This window comes from Dermochelys coriacea, chromosome 12 (assembly GCF_009764565.3).
Source record: "Dermochelys coriacea isolate rDerCor1 chromosome 12, rDerCor1.pri.v4, whole genome shotgun sequence".
In the NCBI taxonomy this organism is placed as follows: Eukaryota; Metazoa; Chordata; order Testudines; family Dermochelyidae; genus Dermochelys; species Dermochelys coriacea.
Genome location: NC_050079.1, coordinates 40,480,838 through 40,503,713, shown reverse-complemented (window position 1 = coordinate 40,503,713; position 22,876 = coordinate 40,480,838). Strand labels below are relative to the sequence as shown.

Genomic DNA, 22,876 nt, shown 5'->3' with positions numbered 1-22,876 from the left:
GCTATACATTCGATAGCTATGTATGCATTTTCCCTTATAGAGCTAACAAACTTTTTTCTTTCCCATAGAAGTGGCAGGCTTCTCTGCAGTTATGAATAAGAATAAGCTAACATAATATCCAGTAATCTGCTCTATTTGGATAATTTATTATGGTTATTATGTATCAGTTTCCTCCAGGTAGGAAAGAATTGTGAAAAACTAGTAACTGAACATGTCTTTGATTTTTTTACTTAGAATGGAAAGTTTGTGCTAAGCTTTTTCTCACTAACTTTGTCATCCGATCCATCATTGTACTTCCCCCTTGTACTCCGATATCCAGGAAACTGTTGGCAATAGCTGCCCAGCACCCAAAGCTTTAATTTCAGAATTTCACTTGAAAAACATCCTTAAAAAGAAGTGAGTGCAGCAAGAATAATGAATAAAAGGCCAGGTCTTTCTAATCAGCAGCTTGCTACTCTGAGAATGGCAAATTAAAAGGACACCAACTTTAAAAACAATCACATTTCTGTCTGAATTTCCCTACTATCACAGGTAGCGCCTAAGATTACTATAACTGAAATAGGTCAGAGAGAATATATTTTTCAGGTTACTGGATTTGACAGCATGCATGCAATTTAATGTTTCCTCTTGTGGAGTCAGTTTCCTTGATATTTCTTCGGGGTCTCACAGCAACAGGAAAGAGAATGTTTTAAAAAATAGGAAGGTGTGATTGTAAAACCAAGAACAGTTTGTTGAGAGACTTGAATGTGCTTTCAGCTGTCTTTTAAAAATTAGTTGCTGATGTACTGCCAAGCCTGCCATGAAACCATTTCTTGTTCCAGTCCTGATAAAGGGCTGTTAGACCAGAAAGTCATAGGAGTAGACACAAAGATAATGTCTTGTTTTTATCGGGTGTATTTATTTAGTATATTTCCTTTGAATGCCTGGTATGCTTTTAAGTGAAGTTAAAAGTTAACTATGTGTTTTAATACTTACATGAACTAATTTTAGACTTCTCTTTCAGAATACACAGCTGCTTTGGGACACACCTCTATTGGATTTAATACATGCTCCACTAGCAACAACTTTCAGCTATGGAATCGGTAAATATTTGAGTTACTTTTTTCTGAAGCACTTTCTTTTGTTTTGTGTTTTCTGTGGAACCCCCCCTCCCCCAACAAAGCCGAATACTGGTATGATGATGGTGTTTTTCTACTTCACCTTTCTGATATTTTCACACTGAATATGAACATCTTAAACTTTTGTGATGGAATAGCTGAGACCCACTGAATTAAATTTTATCCTAGGAAACGTCCATGGATATTAAAAAAAACACCTTCCATTTAAAAAAAAAAATCTGTTCAAATGTAGCAACGTTTTCATGACCGTTAATGAAAGCAGGACTGTTAATTTTATTCTAGTGAACTGTCTGGCATCAGTTTTTGTCTAATTTCAGCAAAGTTCATAGCTTGTTAGTGTGCCTGGCTGCTGAGTCAGTAAGGTACTTTTAATATCCCTGCACGGTATGTCATGAGCCTCTTTTCTACCTCGGATTCCCCAAAAGCTCTTAAATAAGAGACTTTGAGTTAAAATTTTAACTTGTCTAATGTTCCTTCTGCTGGTTATAACTAGGGTAATTGAAGCCAATGGAGAGTAGACTTCTATATTTTCTAGGTTTGCATAATGCTAATAAATGAAGGCTTTGGAAATTACTGCTTTTCATGCAAACTGTGTTTGGGACTTATATTTTCATAACATCCTTAGATGTAGGAATTCACAATTTTTTTCTATATATATAAACTTAGTAGGATTACTTAGAGTGGAATGCAGAAAACGGAATTTAGATTAGGTTAATTTGGGATTGATTATGGGAGAATGGTTTGTGCTGCTGTACTGTGAAAAGCAAAATAATACAAACAGTATAACTGATCTTTCTCCAGGCTTGGCAGTTTCAGAGAATAGAATCCTAATTGAAAGCTGGGATTCTCCACTTTTCCATGGTGCAAAGCTGCCATTTTTAACTGTGCAGGTTGTGAGGTATCAGTCCAGGATTTAAATTGCCTGTCGACATGTCCTCAAATACTATGGTGAAGGAATCTAATAAATAACATAGAGAGAGTGTTGTTGCTTGTGAGTTTAGCTGCTTGATTAAAAGTTGGTTTATGCTGAATTTAAATTACGTTGTAATCTAGTTGTCGTGATACTAATGGCTTTTATTTAAAAAAGGCTAATTTAGTGTAGAAATGGGCATCCACTGAATCAGATGGTCTGTTTCACAAGTTTGTGGAGTTTTTCTTCCATTCTAAGTTTTGAAAATAAATCATGTTGTACTTAGACTGTCCATATTAATATTCCAAGATATTCATACTGAAACAAGCTATTTCACTTTCCCTTGGTGAGTATTAATAATAATAATAAAAATTGTTCAGAGTGAAACAGAACACAGGCCAAGCATCAGCAGCTCTCCCCTGCCACAGTTTATTACAGTAATTAAAATGTGATAGAGTAGGAGACCTCTTGCGATATGCAAAGTAAATATTTCTCTAACTGGTATTCACCTGAGTTTTTTGTGGCATTGCACCACATCAAAATCAACTGTAGAACACCATGTATATTAACAAACCACATGTACTTAATAATTTGATATGAAAGATAATTTGTTTTATTCCTTTAAATTTTGAACTAAGCAGTATTCAGTTTGAACATTTGCATTTTGAACCTGATTTTTTTAAAATAGGATTTAATTTTTTCATCATTAATTTCAATAACTTTAACCTACAAGAAAATGTTAGTGATTATCTAAGCTTGTGTAGCTGTATACAATATGTGTTCTTGCCATATGTGGTACTATCTGTGTGACATCGCATAGATTCATGGCAAATTGCATCTATCCTGTACTTTTATCTACCTTGCCTGCAGTCTGGCCACAAATCTCTCTCTCCCCAGGCTGCTACTGTCATTCCAAACTTCTGAACTGCTTTAGTACAACCACTGCCCTTTAAAAACCGGTCAAAAAAGTTTCCTTCTCTACCCAAAATATTGAATTTTCCATTAAATTTGAGATAATGAAAGTAAAACTTTGTTTGGTCTGGTTTTTTTGTATTCTTTGACTATATAATTGAGTCCAACTATAGATGACTTGGATGGAGAGAGAATATTACTGAGGAAATGACAAAAATGACAAAATTGCAACATTATATATAGGAAACAAATATTTTAAACTGCAATAGCTCTAACTTCTAGGGCTAAAAGTATTTCACTGTTTATCATATTGGAAAGTGGAGATTGTTCGTGGTAGTACCCACAGTGTGCACTGTGCTGTCCAGATGTACACGAGGGAGTGGTTGCTGCCCAATAAAAAACCTGACAGATTACCCAAAAAAAAAAAGAGATTGGGTGATGCTAAGATCTCAGGTTTTTAAAAAGTCTCTGCAGAAGTAGACTAGTGGGCTTAATACTGGTGATGAAGTCAGGACTACGTGATCATTGCAATTTAGCACATGAATATCAGCAGCACAACTTTATGCACCATGTACACCATCTCCAAATTAGCCCACGGTCTGAATGAGACCAGTGACTGATGAACAGCTGGCTGAAGCTAGATGAACTAGCAATATCATTTACTCACCCTCAGTGGAGGACGTTGCTCCCTCCGTTGTCAGTGATACACAGTCTAGAGGTGGTCTTGGACTCATTAATAATGGATAATCAAGTAGGAACAGCTGCTGTGCTTCCTTCCACATACTGCAAGAATATTGCACCTCATCCTGTAAGTGCTTGGCTTCTGCATTCCATGATTTTGATAATCAGTTGGCACAAGGTACTGTACCTGGGAATAAATATGTAGGCACTCAAAAAAAAAAATAAAATAAAATAAAATCTGGCTTCTACAGTTTACAGCAGTATCCCTGCTAAACAGCGTGGGTGACTAAAATGGACACTACATAGGCTCCCCACTGAATTAAATTCAGAGTCTTGAACCCCAGTGATCCTACTCATCTGATTGCTTCTCACTTTGAAGTAACGTTCTACCATGGCATTTCTGTCCTATGGAAACAGTGGAGCAATCAACAGAGTGAGATTAATGGGAGAGTGGGACTGAGGTAGCCAGCAGACAATAATGGAACTTTCTTCCATGGGATACCAGAATGACCATGAATCTTACCACCTTGGAAAAAAAAAATACAAGACTTGTAGCTGTCTCTCAATGATAAAAAGCCAACTCCTGTCTATATAAGTGGAAAAAGGGGAGGGAACTAAAAGGAGAATATAAGAATCTAGCTTCATATATACAAATTTATGTAATCTTGTAAAACAGTCATACCATGGTAATGTGTGGTGGAGATATTTTTTGTTGCTAAGCTGTTTGAAGATATTTGTTTTTAACAAGTTAGCTGCATTCTGCTTTTGTTGCAGAAAGAAAATTCTGCATTACACTGAGCCTAATGCTCCAGGTTTCAGCAATTTGAATGTTTCTGTAGCAGAAAACTCTAGCGTAAGAACTGACAGTTGGTATAATTCTCATTTCCTTAACATCTTCATTAGAGAAGCAGAGGGGTCAAGGTTTTCTCAGAGCAGCAGAGAGATTGGAATGGCTTTTGATGGTGGTTTTGGCACAAGTATTTCATCGAGTCCATAATGAACATGTAGGTGTAAGATTAAAAGGATGAATAAGGTAGTGCTGCGAAACAGAATTGCTTTTTAGAGCTTGAGTCTTGCTTCACTCTGACCTCCTGAGAAGGATACGATTGTAAAGCTGGCTCCCATAGTGAAAAGGCAATTTCAGTACATGCTTCCAGAATTAAATTGTCTTCTCGAAGAAATGCTACAATAAAGGCAGCATCGTTTAAACTAAATGGGGGCCTGATTTTGTGATATGTTTAACGCTAATTTTTCTATGTAAAATATTTTAAATTTATTACACTAACATATAAATATTTTCTGCTTTTTGTTGAAATAATACATTGGATTTATATAAATATTGGACAGGAAAGGGCCCTCACCAAAGGCTCTCAAGGAAACTAAACAATCATGGGATAAGAGGATCAGTAACTCGCTGAAAGATAGGAAACAGAGTAGGAATAAAAGGTCAGTTTTCATAGTGGAGAGAGGTGAACAGTGGGGTCGCCCAAAAATCTGTACTGGGACTTATGGCATTCAATGTATCCATTAATGATCTGGAAAAGGAGGTGAACAATGAAGTGGCAAAGTTTGCAGATGACACAATTATTTAAAATAGTTAAGTCCAAAGTGGTCTGCAAGGAGTTAGTGATCTCACAAAACTGGGTGACTAGTCAACAAAATGGTAGATGAAATTAACAGTAAGTTCAAAGTAATACATATTAGAAAAAATAATTCCAACGACACACATACAATGATGAGTTCTAAAATTTGCTGTTGCCACCCAAGAAAGAGATCTTGGACTCACAATGGATAGTTTCTGAAAACTTCTGCACTCTGCAGCAGCAGTCGAAAGGCTAACAGTGTGTTAGGAGCTATTAGAAAAGGGATAGAAAACTGGACAGAAAATATCAGGACACGATATAATTCCATTGTGTGCCCACACCTTGAATACTATGTCCAGGCTGGGTTGCCCATCTCATAGTGGAACTGGAAAAGGTTCAGAGAAGGGCAACAAAGATGATCAAGGGTATGGAACAGCTTCCATACAAGGAGAGACTAAAAAGATTAGGGCTGTTCAGTATAGAAAAAAGCGGACTAAGAGGGGTTATGATAGAGGTCTATGGAGTTATAAATCATGGGGAAAAGTGGATAGAGATGATGTTTACCCTTTCCCACAATACAAAAGCCAAGGGACACCCAATGAAATTAATAGGCATCAGGTTTAATACAAACAAGAGTAAGTACTTTTTCTCACAACTAACTTATGGAACTTGTTGCCTTGCCATGAGATGTTGTGAAGGCCAAAAGTATAACTGGGTTAAAAAAAGAACTAGATAAGTGCTTGGAGAAAAGGTCCATCAACAGCTAGTAGCCAAGATGGTCAGGGATGCAACCCCGTACTCAGAACAAATTTAAATCTTTATCAGATGCTGGGGGTGGAAGGCAGGGGTGGGTCACTCGGTAACTGCCCAGTTCTGTATGCTCCGCTTGAAACTCTGGTATGGTCCACTGTCAGAGATAGGATACTGGGCAAGTTGGATCATGGCCTGATGCAGTATGACTGGTCTTATAGATTGTCATAGAGCTCCTGGTTTTTCTGAATTGTATCAATAACCTTGCTTACTGTTAACACATTTTCTCTCTTCAATTTGCCTTAAGATTTTCATATCAGTATTAATAGGGAGATAGATCAGTTCTCTAGACTTGTGATACGTTATTCTAAATACCAATGTCAACAAAAATAAGCAGTTAATACACTGATGGCTCACTCAATTTTAGAAACCTTGTTGAATGAATGACTTTCTGCTTTTTAACATGGCAGTTGTAGGGAAGGTAAATGTATAGGCTCTTTTCATATAGTTGACAAATACAGAACAAATTGTTTCTAATTCTGAGGGAGGGTATTAGTATTTACTTTATGTTGAGGCAAATGTTAAAGATGAGAGAGAGCTGGAAAACCACATGCAAGTGGGATTACTAGTCCAAGATAACAAAGAAGCAGAATTATTGGGCATGTGGGTTGGTTAAAATATGCTCTTGCTATACTCCTCACACCATAGTTGTAAAATGGTAGCATCCTTTCTGCACAAGAAACCTTCAGATTTAAAAAATGTGTTAAAATAATTATGTAATTTTCACGTTTGTCTCTGGAGTAGTTCAAGTCCCATGTAGACTACCCTTTTATCCTCAGTATGTGGTTTAGCCTGTATATAAGATTGTAAACAGATTAAAAGTATAAGATCTAGCAGAGCATTTTTATTACATACAGAGTGAATACATTATGGCAGGGGCGGCCAAACTGTGGCTCGTGAGGTGCATGTGGCTCTTTTAGAGTTAGTGTGGATCTCTGAGCCGCCCGTGTCCTCCCCCCCCCCATTCTCCACCTACCGGACTTCGGCAGGGGTTGGGAGGGAGCTTGTGACCTCTGCCTTGCAGCAGGGTGGTGGGGTAGGGGCTTCTGCTCGGCAGGGATGGGAGGTCTTGAGGTTTCAGCCCCACAGGGCATGCCTGCTAGGGCTTGGGGCTTCAGCAGGAGTGGGGCCCCAAGCCCTGGCAGGTGTGCATCAACTCTTGAACTTCTAACAATTATCGTGTGTGGCCTGGAGGATCAGTAAGTTTGGCCACCCCTGCATTATGGTGTGGGCTGTATAAAGGGTTTATCTGCATGAGTTGAAATGGCTGTAATGCACGTCATTCCAAGTGAGTATCCTTAAAACCTTTATGCCATAACATGCCCATGTGTATTTTGTAAGATACATTATTTTAAAATATTTTAGAAATATTGTATTTACCATTTTATCCAGATTTAATGTATTCCTCCACTTGTAAAGTCAGGCTGCCTTATTTATCATGAATCCAACTCTGTTAGGGTTCAGAAGGACAGAAAATGTAAAACTAGTAAGAATGTAGCATCTCCAAAGATCCAAAACTTTTTCTAAATACAAATATATAATTAAAGTCAATACCTCAGGCCCTGCCAGGGCTGGAAACAAGTTTGTTCATCCTTTGAGAGAGTTGGGAATCTCTTTGTAATTGTTTAAAGCTCCCTTCTCCAGATTACACATCTAGCGTCAACTTCTGGCATTTCCTGATTTGAGTGCTTAAGCTGCTACTTGTATAATCCATAACATTTTAATGAAATTAAATTTCTTTTCTATGTCGCGTCTTTGGCAGACACCACCTGAATGCCCTCTGTGGAATGCACCTTGGGAGCTCTGCTGGAAGGGGAGCTCCTTTATTGCACACCCTCAGTGTTAGAGCCCGCAGAGTCTCCCTGCTCACTCTCACTAAACTTTCCCCACAAAGCTATGTCAGCCGTGCACAGCATGGCTCTTCCCTAACTGTGCAGTTACTGGGTTTAACAAGAAACTTCTGGTTAAATGGTATTGCTCAGGCTGTAACTTGGATAAGTGAAACTCAATTTCTACCTGGTAGAGAAGACTGTTGCCATGCCAAATGCCATCTTCCTCCCATGTTTCTGTTCTAGAGCTGGTCAGAAAACATTGCAATAATTGTTTATAATAGGAACAATGCTTTTATTTCTTATACTCGGTGTCTGAATTGTTTTTGCTTTCCTAAAGGGGTTAGAACACTTAAGCTGCCAAAATCTCCTTCCAAGACAGCAGTTAGGCATTTGTAAGTTTTAATCAGTTTACACCCTCTAGATTCATGAATCATGGTTGCTTTTGAGAACAAAGCCAATGATGCAAGCGAGTAAGCAAAGATGGCAGAGTGTACTGGAATGTTCTTCCTATCATCAGTAACAAATGTGGTCTATTTTTCATCAGGGAAATTCCTGTACTGTATCTAGGCCTTAGTGACACATGCTTATGATTCATCTCACATAAGGATTTTATAACTGAAATAGAGTGTACTGACCAGTTGCGACTTTCATTGTTACACAACTCTTTTCTTTGGTGGTACCTTTTCCGAAAGTAAAAGTGCTTTGGGGCTCTTTGTGGTGTTCAGAAATGGAACAGATTTTTACACTCAGAACCTAGTCACTGAAAATGTCAGCAGTTGGTATTTGGTATTAATCATTTTATTTACCTGTTAACATTTGTATAGCATTCAAAGACTGAGTGTGTGATACTTGAGAGAATAAAGTTGTAGTCTCTGTCTGGAGGTATTTACGCTTTAGATTCCATGTAGGATGATGTCTGGGTGTGGGATGAGAGAATTACACACTATGGCTCAGGCTGCATGTTTTCACAAGATACATGTCATGTTATTGTTAGGTTCAAGTGATGCACTTGATGCCATACAAGTTGCACAGTCTGTCCCTGCTCTGAGGAGCTTGCAGACTGGAAGGCACACAGGTAAGACCAGACACACTGAAGACTTAGAGGAGGTGGTGGCTTAGGATGTTTTAGCTCATTTTCTCCTCCTATCTTTTATTCCCTCTTAAATAAGAAGGGACTTGAGAGGTCAGTTTACTGATGCAAATGGGTGTTTGTGGGCCTAGTAGAAGAACTGGGTTGTCAGAAGGGATTTGAATGGCAAAGATAGGGGGAGCTAGATTCATTGGAGTTAGAGGAAGGTCACTACAAGTATAGAGGACAGTGTGGAAGAAGGCGTTCCTCTTTTTGTTTTTCAGATTTGAGGAAGGTGCACAAGAGTCATTATAGGGAACCTGTTATTTTATTGAGTTCTCACAAATATTGACATTCTTTACCAATAATTGGAATTTAACACTGACACTTGAGTGCTTGAATACTATGAGGTGGCCGCAAACCCAAAGTGTGAATTTTACAGGAACCCTACCTGTCCTCTGCTTAAGACAAATTCAAGTGTCCAACCATTTTAATACAAAATGAAACTGATATTAGCTCTGTAACCATTTTCGCTTCCACCATCTGCACATATTTGTCTGTTGTAAATTCACTTACAAATGGTGGATGCTATTTTTATTTTAAATAAAAGCTTCAGCCCTTTTGGTGGGGGGTTTTGGTCAGGAGGAAATTAATAAATTATACAAAGCATATCATAACGTTTGCAAGTAGATTAACATGTATTTGGGGCCTGCTATCCTTGTTTATAGCTCATAAATGCTAAGGCCAGAAGAGACCATTGTGATGATCCAGTCTCACCTCCTGCATAACATAGGCCAGAGAACTTTCCCAGAATAATTTCTAGAGCCTGTTGTTTAGAAAAACATCCCATCTTCATTTCAGATTTGTCTATGGAGAATCCAATATGACCCTTAATTTATCATTGGTACAATTTACTACTCTGACTGTTAAAAATGTGTTCCTTATTTTCAGTCTGAATTTACCTAGTTTCAACTTCGTCATTGGATCATGTTAGATCTTTCTCTGCTAGACTGAAGAGCCCATTGTTAAATATTTGTTCCCCATGTAGGTACTTATACTGTAATTAAGTCACCCCTTAACCTTTTCTTTAAGCTAAATAGATTGAGCACTCTGAGTCTATTACTATAAGACATGTTTTCAATCCTTTAATCATTTTTGTGTCTATTCTCTGAACCCCTCTCCAATTTATCAACATAGTTCTTGTATTATAGGCACCCAAACTAGACACAATACTCCAGAAGCTGTCACACCTATGCCAAATATAGAGGTAAAATAACCTCTCTACTCCGACTGGAGATTGCACTGTTTATGTATCCCAGGATTGCATGAGTTCTTTTGGTCCCAGCATCACATTGGGGAGCTAATGTTCAGTTGATTATCCATCACAATCCCCAGTCTTTTTCAGAATCGCTGCTTCCCCAGATAGTCCCCCATCTTATAAGTATGGCCTACATTCTTTATTTTTACATGTGTATGTTTACTTTAAACTGTATTAAAATGCATATTGTTTGCTTGCACCCACTTTACCAAGCAACCCAGATTGCTCTAAATCAGTGAGCTGTTCTCTACATTATTTACAATTCCCTTAATTTTTGTCATATGCAAGCTTTTTCTGTGGTGGTGGTTTTCTTCCAGGTAATTGATAAAAATGTTAAATAGCATAGGGCTACAAACTGATCCCTGCAGGACCCCTCTGGAAATACACCCGCTCAGTGATGATTCCCTGTTTTACAATGTTTTTGAGACCTTTCAGTTAACCAGTTTTAATCCATTTAACGTGTGCCATGTTAACGTCATATAGTTATAGCTTCTTAATCAAAATGTAGTGCGGCACCAAGTCAAACGCGTTAAGACATCTAAACATAGGGCTCTTGAATTGACCCCCTAAAATTCTGTTCAAGAATTTAAAAAGTCTTAACATTTTTGCAACTCTATAGAAAGAACCAGGGGTAGTTTTATTTACTTAACTCCCCTAGCTGAGCACCACAAGAACAGCCAGTTGATTAAAATATTCGGCTAGTAAACTTTTTAATTACTAACGTTGCTTTGGGGTTTGGGGAATGGATGAGCTAATTTTAGCTCATCTCTCTAAGGATAAGGCTAGGAAGTGGAAAGAACCAGAGAGACTTTTCTTTGTGAGTGTCTTGCACAACTCACCCCTTCTCTGCTTGTTCCCCCACTCAAGGTCCAGTTATCCCCAGTGGAGCCCAACTGCATGTGTGCACACACTGCTATATGCCACCTAAAGTCAACAGAAGCAGGACTTCCTTTCTATGAAATTTAGGGTAGTCTGCAGGGTTTGGGTGGAGAGGTTTCCCACCCTTCCTTCGAACCTCCTGATATCTGCATGGGAGTGGACTGATCCCCTCAATGAACTTTAGAGACTTATTGCTTGCCTCTGAGCTGTAGGCTCTTCAGGATCCTCCCAATTCCTGTGATTCTCATTACACTTAGGGCTAGTCTACTCTGGCAATGCTAAAGCACTGCTGCGGCCGCATTTAACGTACCTTGTGTGGTTGCGGCGCAGTGCGAACTCTCCCAGCGCTCTTAAAAACCCACCTCAACGAGGGGCTTAGCTCCCAACGCTGGAGCAATGTTTACACTGGCGCTTTACAATGCTGAAACTTGCTGTGCTCAGGGGGGTGTTCTTTCACATCCTTGAGGGAGAAAGTTGCAGCGCTGTTGATTGCCAGTGTAGACAAGCCCTTAGACACCAACAAGCCTAGTTTTTTCCGTCTTTAATAAATTGCTTCATCATATCAGTGAATGGAAAAACCTCAAACTTGGTCACAGCTTGGCTCTTAGAGTGGTTGTGTCCACTTTGGTTATCTTTGCAATCCTATATGATTAAGAGGGAGGTTCATTTAGACAATTTTATTCCAAAGGCAGTCATTCCTTGCTCCTGATTTTTAAGGACTTGATCTTCTTATGAGGTGCTCAGGGGACTCAGCTCCTCTTGTCTAGGTACTCACATGGCTCCCTCACCATAGTATCTGAGAACCTCCACAGTGCTGTTGGAAAATCGTAATATGATCTTCCTTCTTACGTAACTTGTAGCTTGATTAGTTAACAGGATTTTGGCTTGTAAGAGTAAGTAAGGGTAGTGTGCATGTGTGAAGCAGAGAGGAACTTTCAGTAGGAAAGCTACATTACAGAAGTGAGTGTTGCATTTAGTTCTGAAAGTGAAGTCCATGATCATTTTCATCTCCGTGGAATTGAATCTGTAATCCAGGCAGACTGTTTTATTGCTTTTAGTGGGGAAGTAATTGTCATTGGATAGGTAACCAGGGCCAGTTCCATAGAAGGCATTGATTGTCATAATAAAGGACTTTACCTGGATTCTGTATTCATTGGGGAGACTGTGCAGAGTGTGATTTACCAGGGCAAAGGTCAGAGTAGCCTGTGTTTCTGGAGAGAGGGGTATTTTGTGTACCAACTGGCACTTTTCAGTGTTGTGGCTTCTTTTCAAGATATGATTTGAAGCAATTAAGCATGGATGTGTGGATCACTGTGATAGGTCTGTTCCTGACAGGATGCAATATTCTGGCCATTCATAGATCTGTGTTTTTTTTTTGTTTTTTTTTGATGTCATGGCTAATTTGGGCATCCAGGATTCCAACAGGACACTCATGCTGCAGTCCTATTTAACAGTCTGAGGGCAAATTCAATAGCGGGGGATATTATCTTGTGAGCCGTGTCTCCAAGAAGCATTATCTGTGTTCAGCTTTAGCCTACTGCTCTTCATTCAGCTGATTACTGAGAACTGGGAGATGGGTGCTGTGTATGCTTGATAGAAAGGTGATTTAGAGCAGGATGATATCTGCTGACACTTCAGTCCATGCTGCTTTCCCAGCAGAGATTAATGTGGAGGAGAGGATTTAGCCATGTCTGGGCTCTGGAGGTGGATGGGGATGTGGTGCCTTCATACTGATACCTAACTCTCTCTCTTGGAGTTAATCCTGGCAGAGGGAAAAGAAAATATTGCCTGCTTTGTGCTGCTTCACTCTCCATTAGTGGTGCAAATGTTCAGTCTAACTGTCTGGCTGGATTGCTAGCTGTTCTAAGATCAGGTAGCAGCTGTGATCAGATCTGCATTATCTTGCTGAGAGCACATTATGCAACTGATTTTTTTATCTGTACTGGCTACCTAATAAATGCTTGGTAGATCTTAAGGTGTTAAAATCCTACATGCTCTGGGATCAGTTTATGGACTGCTTCTGCCCCCCTCCCATACTGCCACAGTTGTGATCAGTAGGGATGGGTGCCAGAGCTGGAGCCTCACTTATATAATGGGAGTGGGAGGAAAAGCGGCTGTTTTTTCTAGTTGTGAGGGAATGGGAAGGCTCTGGGAACTTGATCTTCAATGTCTTTTTGCTATTGGGTTATTTCTGTTAATATGTTGATTAATGGTTAAAAGGGCATTACAGGATTATGTCATGGTTGTGTATTTAAGAATGCCTAGAGTGAGGTATGCTGCTTAATGGACAAGTGAAAGTATAAACAAAACAGTGGAGACAAGGAACCAGTACTCTTTTGTGTGCATTTCATTGCATTATTTACAGCTTGTACACGTGGAAAGTCTTCAGATTTAAGATTTCCAGGACTGTGGACTTTTAAGAGAAGTAATTGATCTAGAAATAACATCTCTCTCTGGGGCACAGTTAAGATTGTGGAGCCGCTATATGTGAATTTCCATTCTTTCAGATGTTTAAACTTGCAAGTTTAACCTTATTTCTGAATTTCCTGGATATCTAACATTTAGTTTACCTCTAATTTTCTTGAAAGCTAGTAAAATTCAGAGTGCTGGTAGGTGCCTGCAACCAAATGACCAGAAAGACTACTTTTATGTGGGTAATGTCTGAGTTATATTCAGTTTAATTTTGTGTGAGAACTAGCATGGAGGGCAAGCTTTTGAAAAATGTGGTTATTGGAGTTGATGATCAATTTGTCAGTAGGCACATAGTTGTAGGTGTGACTGTGTTTGCCTTCTCAGATTCCAGTGTTTATCTGAATTTTCAGCTGTTCTGGCTATAACAATAAGATGGTTCACAGGTAATTATTGAATAGTTCTGGTTATTCTCTGGCAGAGTTAGCCTTATTACTGGAGTCTTGCAAGAAATAAAAAACAAGTCTATGTTGTAGTCAGAAGAAAATTCTTCTGCGTTAACTAGTCTTTTTTTACCTCATTCTTGCAGTCTTGCCAGTATCCTGTATTTGTTTTTCACAGGCAGGCCTTCAGCATTTTCTTACTTCAAGTTAAATGTTGTAATAGAAATTTATATTTTTAGTCACAAGTAATACAGGAAAGAAACTTCTGAAAGGAAATGTTCACTAGTGCTTAGGCTACTGAAAAGCATTTAATGCAGATGTTTGTTTTATCCGATTTAAAATTTATTAGCATTAAATGATGGGTATAATATAGAAGTCCAGTTGGTTCCCTCCCTCTCCAATTAGTTTGAGCAATTAACCTTGGGCCAAAGGTCAGATCTATTATTTGTTGATGAGATTTTGTAATCGCTATAGCTAAAATCTCCCTATGTTACTTACTGTGAGATTGAATGCTGCATGAAAAGCAAATATACGAAGTCAAATGGCTATTGCTAGATAAATGGCTTCTGAGTAACAAAATAAAATCACAAAAATATTACAACAGAAATGACTTCCTTATAAATAAAAGGAGTTTAAAAAAATGTTTAGTGTGTGCTTCCCCCATTGCTGTGTATGCGACCTGGCCTTGGTTGTGTCACTGTTCATGTTGCTGCCATCACTGTTTGGAACTGGCGACTGGTCAATCATAGCAATAAAAAGGAGCTAACTTTTCTGCCTTCCTGGTTTTTGTTTTTCAGTTTTTTAATGGCATCTTTATGCTAAATTAAAAAGAACTCTTCCTGTCTGAATGACTGTTACCAGCTCAAAGCATAGAGCAGGGATGGCCAAACTGTGGCTCGTGAGCCGCATGTGGCTTTTAGAGTTAAAGTGCAGCCCTCAGAGCTCTCCAAAATACCCCCTTCCCTCCCCCCGCCCCCATTCTCCACTTACCAGACTTCGGTGGTTGTGCGGGAGGTGAAGCTTGTGACCTGTGCCTTGCAGCAGGGTGGTGGGGCAGGGACAGGAGATCTTGGGGTTTCAACCGCACAAGGCTCGGGGCTTCAGTAGGAGTAGGGCTAAAGTCCCCAGGCAGGCTCTTGAACTTCTGAAGATTGTCCTGTGTGGCTTGGAGGGTCAGTAAGTTTGGTCACCCGGCATAGAGGAAATCCCTACCTTCAGTGGGATGCTTCAGATTCTACTGCATGGCTGAATATTCCTCTCCTCTTCAACTCCTCAGTTTCTTGGTTATTTTTTTAAAACCCTCTTAAAATTAGTTGCAAATGAATGTTAATTTTGTTTTAGTATTAAGATATTGACTCTGCTGTAGTAACCACTGCAACACCTCAGTGGATTTGATGGGAGGTAGCTTAATTTATCCTCCCCAGAAACCTCATTGTTAAAAGTAGGAAAGTTTTAATGTAAATATATTTTTTTTAAATATACCACTGCATCAGTGTGTCTTGTGCTTTGAAGGGTTTTACATTGTAACTTGAATAAAGGTGAGGTATAACTTTGCTTTCAGTAAGACTTGTATTGTTTTGGGGCATATTCCACAAGAAATATGGGACATGTTCCAACAGAGAAGGCTTCACTTTTTTGTGGGATTGCCTGGATGAGAACATGGGAGGAGACAGTTAATCCACAACAATCTTAATAGTTTCTTAATCTTTCTCACTATTTTTCGTACTTGCAAGCTCCACCAAGCCCCAAGACACTCCTGTGCAAGTTTAGGAGATGAAGAGCAAGAGGATTAGTCAGATTTTATCACTGCTAACTAGAGCAAAAAGTTGTGCATAATTGCAAATTGGAATTCCAATGACATATTTATAAGGTACTGTGCATTATGCATGCCTTGGCTGAAACATAACTGTTTCTCAACACCGCATGCCTAAAGGTCTCTGGGCACATTAACAAAATGTAATAGACAAATTACATAAACAAAAAGCTTTACAAACACTGATGGCTTTGTACATTCTCTAATACTTGCCTATGAAATAATTAGCTGCTGCTTGATGGTAAAATTAAGCTAATGTAGTCTGACTATCAGGGCAGTTTCGATTTGGAACTGTTTAGATTATAGCAAAATCTTGGGAATTCAACCACAAATAGAGAGTATTAAACTGAGGTTAACTTAATAGTAAGAAAAATGACATTATAGAAATATTCAGAATGCAGTTAGATTGGGGATAGTAGGAAAATTCAGATTGCTAAACTCTAGAAATCAGACTTGATGGAAGGTCCCCTTCCATATTTAGTCTTTGGGCTTGGGAAATGCAAGGCCTGAAAATATCTCTTTGATCATTGGTACAGGGCCAGTGTTTGGAAACTTTTACTAATCCTAAAGGCATTTATACTATTCCATTAGTGTTTCTAGCTCAGACTTAGCGAGACTTGAAGTTAGATTTCACTTACTTTTTAAATGCACATTTTTTGTTAATATTAATCTTTGTGAAACATTTTGATTTCCAAAATTTAAATATTTCCAATTTCACTGCGTTTTTCTCTCCAAAACTTGCTGCTGTTTTCATAAGTGGTTCCTCTATCCATAATAGAGTGAAGAAAATATCAGGCTGTTCCCCCAAATTCAGTTTACCGCCCATTTAATGTCACTGGATCGTTGTATCATTTCTTAGATACGAAAACAAGATCAGTTTGTAGCAAATAGTTGGGGATTGGTCCTGCTTTGAGTAGGGGGTTGGACTAGATTACCTCCTGAGGTCCCTTCCAACCCTGATATTCTATGATTCTATGATTAAATAGGCTGAGTAGGTTGGGAATGACAACCACAGTGAAAGTATTGATAGTAACTCAGTGAGCTGTTCAAGGATTTTACAAAGTGAACATTCGAAAACATACTGACTTTTTAAAAATGAAGCTATATCCATGCTTTACAACCATGTCATTCTGGTTATCATTTGCATTTTCCTGCTTCATTTTTGCCTTCATTTTAGTAGCCATAGTTCTTTAACCACTTGTTACTTATACTTTATTCTGTTTGAAAGCAGGCATTACGGATTTTAAGATGTCATAAAGCAACGGTTTCTAGCTTCAGAGAAAATTGGGTTATAATGTAAGATGTTGGATTGGAGAAATTATAATTAGAAGGTAGTTAAAGGTACTATTTCTTTCGACTGTCCAAGGTTAGAAACCCCCTCTGGAACACTGGGACTCCTAGCATTTCCATGGTCTAGAGCAGGGATTCTCAAACTTTTGTATACCAGGACCTCCCTGAAACTCACCTCCCACTTAGCAGGGTCTAGCCAGGACCACTCTCCCAGTTAGCAACATGGGAAAGGAAGGGCAGAGTCGTTGTAATATCCCAGTATAGGTACAGCAAGCTTGTTTTAGGTGCAGCAGTCCTGAACCATAAACCATTGTAACTTTAGAATCCTGAAATTATCTAAGCTCTGACCATTGTAGAACCATGTTGAGTTTAGACTTGCAAGGAAGGTGATGAATCTGTAAAGTTGTTAGTATGTATATTCCAGCATGCAGTGGACTGTCATGATTTATATGGAATTTATTAATGATTTAAGTGTGGTTTCCCCTTCCCCCATTTCTCAGACCCCCTTTCACAAGGTTTTATTTTAAAAAGTAAAGTTCAAGTCCTAATTTTTTATTTGTTAAACTTTGCTCTTATTGAACTTTTTGTGGTTTGGATTACAGCCCACTATGGTGTTGGCAGAGCTTCCTGTCTGGAAAGTAATGGCAGTTCTTTTGGGGTTCAAGGATGGTAAGGTCTCTATTATGTAGGAGATTTAAACCAAAATGAAATGGGTTGTGGTATGCTGATATTTATGAACTTCAACAGAGCAAAAGTCAAGCTTTTGCATATGTAACTACCAGTGTGTTCATAATTATAGAGAGATGTTAAGATTTTCCTCATTTGTGAGTGTATTGCAACTACAAAGTAGCTAAACTTTTAAAATGTTATGGTGTTTGATAAATACAGTAATTAAAATGAATGTATAGCTTAAATAATTAGATATTGCATTTTAATTTGATGCCTTCTTGCACAGGCTAAAACCAGATTCAAGTGCATTTGTCTTTAAACATTGCCTTTTAGTGTGGAATCCTATTTTCCTGAAAACGGGAAAGATCCCCTTTTGGGTACAAACCCTTCTCCTAAGAACTCATCCTTTGTTTGAGAGTCTAGGTAAATCCTTACACTGCCATTCTAAGTCTTTCACTCTGTTGGAAGGCATCAGCAGATTTCCATGAAACTTTTTTGACTGGAAAGTGTATACTCTCTACCTTTCTTCCATTGGAGCAGCATTGTTCTGCTGTCACCATAGAGGCTCTTGATGGCTTATCCTTGTTGGTCTCTAAGGTGCCACAAGTAAGCCTGTCCTCTCTCTGCCTCTCTTTCCCAAAACTCCAGAAAATGGGAGCAAATATATATCATTTTCATCAAAGCAGAAATATTTGTCCCTAACTTGGAAAGGCTTCTGCTCCCTTGGGAGACTTGCCACTTTTCCACTCTCTTGGATTGCAATGAACTAGACCTGCAGTTGCAATTCATTATAGGCATTTTATAGTGGAGCAGGGAAGATCTTATCCTAGCTAGTGGGCTGAGACTAGTTGGTGTCTGTAGACCTCCGAAATGCTTGTACATGCATTGCCCATAGTTTTTCTGTATTGGTAATACCTAGTGCTATCCCTAACTTCCTTTATCTACCCTGTAGGTCTTCAGGAAGAGGATGGTGATCATAGTATTACCTCTCTAGAACAAATATTGCCTAAAATTTCTTATTTGAACTGGCTGATTGGGGTGACGCCATGAGAGATGTTGACAATGCCAGCATATTGAGTTGTACCAGTTTCTGTGCATCTGAGTCTGATCCACAGAAGGAAAGGGTTCTCTTAATCAAGATACCATCTGGGGAACAATTAGACACTAATTAGGACATTGTTTCCTCCTTCCTGAAATACAAAAATTAATGGGGGAAATTGGTGTAAGATCACATTCCTAGGAAATGATTGGCCCACTTGGGGCTATAGATATCCTGCCTAGAGTTCTGTAGGAGGAGCATCACTCCAAGAGTCTCTTCTGGCAGAGAGCATGATCCTGGAAAATGCAGAAGAGAAGACACAGGGCCCTTATATCCTTGAGGCAATCTTGATAGGAAAAGAACTGGTAGAACCATAGCCAGTGTTACCACTTACGTTGGCCTGCACAGGTTGGGTGAAGGAACAGACATGTCCAGGAAACATACGGCCTTCTATGTTTAAACATATAAGTAATGTAAGCAGTCAGTTCATTTCACATAGATTCTAGCTCTGTCTGGTACCACAGAACCTCAGCACATGTTGTTTAGAATGACCACAGTAAAGTTTGTAATGGCAAACCAGGATGAGATCCCTTTTTTCTTAAAATCACCTCTTGACCTGTGTGGAGAGGCAGCTCAGAGCCTTTTCACTGTAGCAAAGAAACTGCTGATCTTGTCACACTTTTGTTTTTGGCAGAGGTCTTTTGAAGGTATCAGAAGCATTACTACTGAATCCCAGATCGGTGGGCTGTTGGCATAGAACTTGATAGAAGTGACACCCCCCTGTGAACTGGGTTTTGTCATCTTATTACATCAATTTGGAATTCCCACAGCGTAATCAAGTGATGTTACTCATTTCCTTGTTCAGTATCAACCCACATTTTTAGAAGGGATACATAAGTCTTAAATCAGGAAATGAAGAATGAACTCGTGTATATATAGAAGTTACTAGATAAGTGGTTCTTAACCTCTTCCATTTCTGTATAATGGCCCCATGTTACAACAAAATTTTTGCGACACCCCACCAGCCCAATATCGTCATGAAGAAAACGTGTATTGTTTCAGCCCCCTGAATCTGTTCACATCTTTCCCCCCTCCATGGGGGTCATGATCTCAGGATAACAATCCACTTACTAGACTATTTTTAGATTAAATCATTTTCTTGGAAAAATCAGTTGGAAAAGGCAAGTTGCAGAGGGAACCAAAAAGTGTGGGTATGATTGGCTCTGTTGTCTGACAGTGTGTTAGAGATGAGGAAAAGTCCTCTTGAGTCCATATTGGTGTAGGGGGTGCGGAAATCATATCTACTTCATAAGGATGAACTTGGAACACCTGTAATTTGATGCAGTTCTTTTTTATAGGAAAGGTTTAAATGATGCATTTTATGGAGCCCAGCATTTTGTCCTATTTTCATTCTTTCAGTTCAGTTTGAAACAATAAGCATTTTACAGTATAAATTTTTCTTAAAGAACTCTGCTTTGACCAGGACATCATATTTTGTTCTTGAACTGTGATGTATGTATAAATGTCAGTGCGTCACCTGAATACATATAATTTCATGCAGCATCTTATAATAATGCAAAATGTTATGTGGGCTTGATTCAGGTTTTGTATACGTATTTCATTATTCAGCTTTAGAAACAACCATATGTTTACTGCACACACTTTGGTGTAAATATGCTGAAAAGGGAGATGTCTTTGTCGCTATCCTGGAGAATTGTCCTCTATTTTCTGGGCATTTTGACTATATTTTTCCAACAGTAACACTAATTGTTGCAATAGGAGGTTGTTGACTTAGCAGTGTTCTAATAGTACTGGATGGCTCAGGCTTCTAGTGATGGGAGCCTTTCACTTCTAGACCACCAGTTCAGATGAAGCCCAGGCTCCTAGTAATTAAAAGTTAATACCTGATAGTTATTTGAACTGTGTGAAACAGACTGGTCAATCCTCTTCTAATGGACAGGTGATCCAAGTCACATCAGATATTAATTGTGCCCCCACTTTCTTTGCACTCAGCAGAAAGAAAAGGACTGAAAGGCCCAAAGACTGAATTATTCTTGCCTCTATGCCCATCTCCACACACTGAGCTGCTCCTTCCCCAGTAAGAGATGAGGCAATGTGGGGGAGCTCTCCCTGTCAGTCCCCATCTGTTCCCTGAGTAACATTAAGGACTTCAGTTTTCCCAGCTGTCAGTTTAACAGCTTCCATGAGGACTACATTCACTTACCAACCATAGCAGCATGGTTGCAATTACTCTTGATTTCCTCTACCTTAGATTTTAATTTCTACAGGGTTTACTTTTGTTCTTTAATTTTTAAAGTGGACCAGTTCTGTCCTACCATATTGATAGTGTTATAATTAATCTGCCTTTCTGGCCAGAAAGGGATTGTTGCTGTCACTGAGTGTGCCTGATGTTTGTGGCCCAGCTATTACATCTGGGTATTTCATCTCTCCTGGAAGAAGCAGGACTGTAAGTTTGGATCTGCTGTGCTTTTTCACAGCTGTTTTGTGTCTTGGATAGCAGATCACAGGTATCTGAATTTGTGACAATTTACTCTCAGAAGAGAGGTGAAATGGCACGTGAACGCTGGTTCATATACAAAAGGGGAAAGATCTATCTTGGAGTAATCGGTATATTTTGAAATGATAGGCCTAGGAGAATTTAAATTCTTTAAAGAAAAGACCTAATAGACTGATTTCTGATATAAGTGTGGTTTTGAATGGATCCTCTTAAAAATCAAAGGGGGAAATTTAGCATATCTGATTTCAATGTACTCTTTTATGTAATGTTTATTTTTAATGTTTATTCAGTCCAGAACAAGCCCTTTGACACTTTAGAAGTACAAAGACTACAACACTAGTCTTCAAGCCTCCAAGATTTTTAAACAGCTGGTAGAGCCCACATAGAGTTGAAGTATTTGAAAACATGTCTGGAAATGACTAGGGGTCACATTGACTGAAATGTGTAAGACCAAATTTGCAATTGTTGTTGTATAATTTAAATAGCAGTCCAGATTTCACTGCATTTTTCCTTTCCAACTGCAGTGTAATTTTAGCTTTTATGTACATCTTCTCCCCCCCCCCCCAGTCCACACGGGATCTGCAGTGCAGCCAGTACACAGATGCGTTGTTTGAGGTCCTACATTCCACTGAGATCAAATAGTTGGTGCACCACATCAGCCGAACATCTGAAACTGTTCAGTGCTCCACAGCCTTTCCGGATCCAGGTGCCATACAATTACTAGGTTAAAGGCATCGAGAGCTGCTACTTCTAGGTTCTTTCTGTTTAGTTCTGCCTGCTTTGATTCACTGCAGCTGGTGAAGCAGTTAGGCTTGGTTCAGATGTGTGGAAGAGAACTAATTTCATGCTCAGAATTGTAATTATGTTCTTTTCTTTCAAGCTCCCAGCTGTAAAAGATGTCTTCCAGAGTGGACTCTCTAAATAAACTTTTGTGTTAAATGTTTTCTTATTTCATTTTAGGAATATTGCAAGAAGACTTACCAATATCTATATCCTTTTAGCTCTGGTGCAGTTTTCCCCAGCAACCCCCTCCTTAATGAAGGCATGCTTGCTTTCTCTGTATAGCTGACATAGATAGTATCTTGCTTCTAACTAATGTACAAAAGAGACCTTTCCATAAGCATAATTGATGCTGCCCTGACTTGACCAGTTGGCATTGTCTTGACCCTCATGCACACTTACTACAGCAAGTATCTAGTATTTGAATATATTCACTCTCCAGTAATCTCTTGTATAATCTCTTATATAGTTATAACCAACTAGTTTACTGGATGGATTTGAATCTTAGCAGTGTTTAAATACAATAAGATGGACCCATTGATTAAGCTGATGTCTCATATTCTGATTTAAAAGATGACACCCAGATGAAGGGAAAAAACACTATTGTAGAAAATAAGAGCAGCACCAAGTTCAGCTTGTGGATCGATTTGTGTACCTGAGAAGGGGTGTATGTGCTATTCCAGATATTGTACAGGATGTAATTCCTTATCAATGGGTTTGGTTTGTTCTGGCACCAAATTCAATATTTAGCCATGTAATGCACTCATTTTGGAGCCCCTGACTATGAAAGTCACTTCCTTGAT

General features: G+C 38.9%; 1 protein-coding gene across 5 annotated transcripts in view; it reads left to right on the top strand.

Annotated features, from left to right (window-relative positions):
- The window catches only part of ANKRD11 (ankyrin repeat domain 11), a 223,607-nt gene that overhangs the window by 36,179 nt on the left and 164,552 nt on the right, over nucleotides 1–22,876 (top strand). For all 5 annotated transcript variants that reach the window (XR_005288446.2, XM_038368453.2, XM_043494827.1 and 2 more), the window contains exon 2: nucleotides 1,004–1,082. The gene's annotated coding sequence lies outside the window, so the exon portion shown is untranslated. The remainder of the gene's footprint in view (nucleotides 1–1,003; nucleotides 1,083–22,876) is intronic.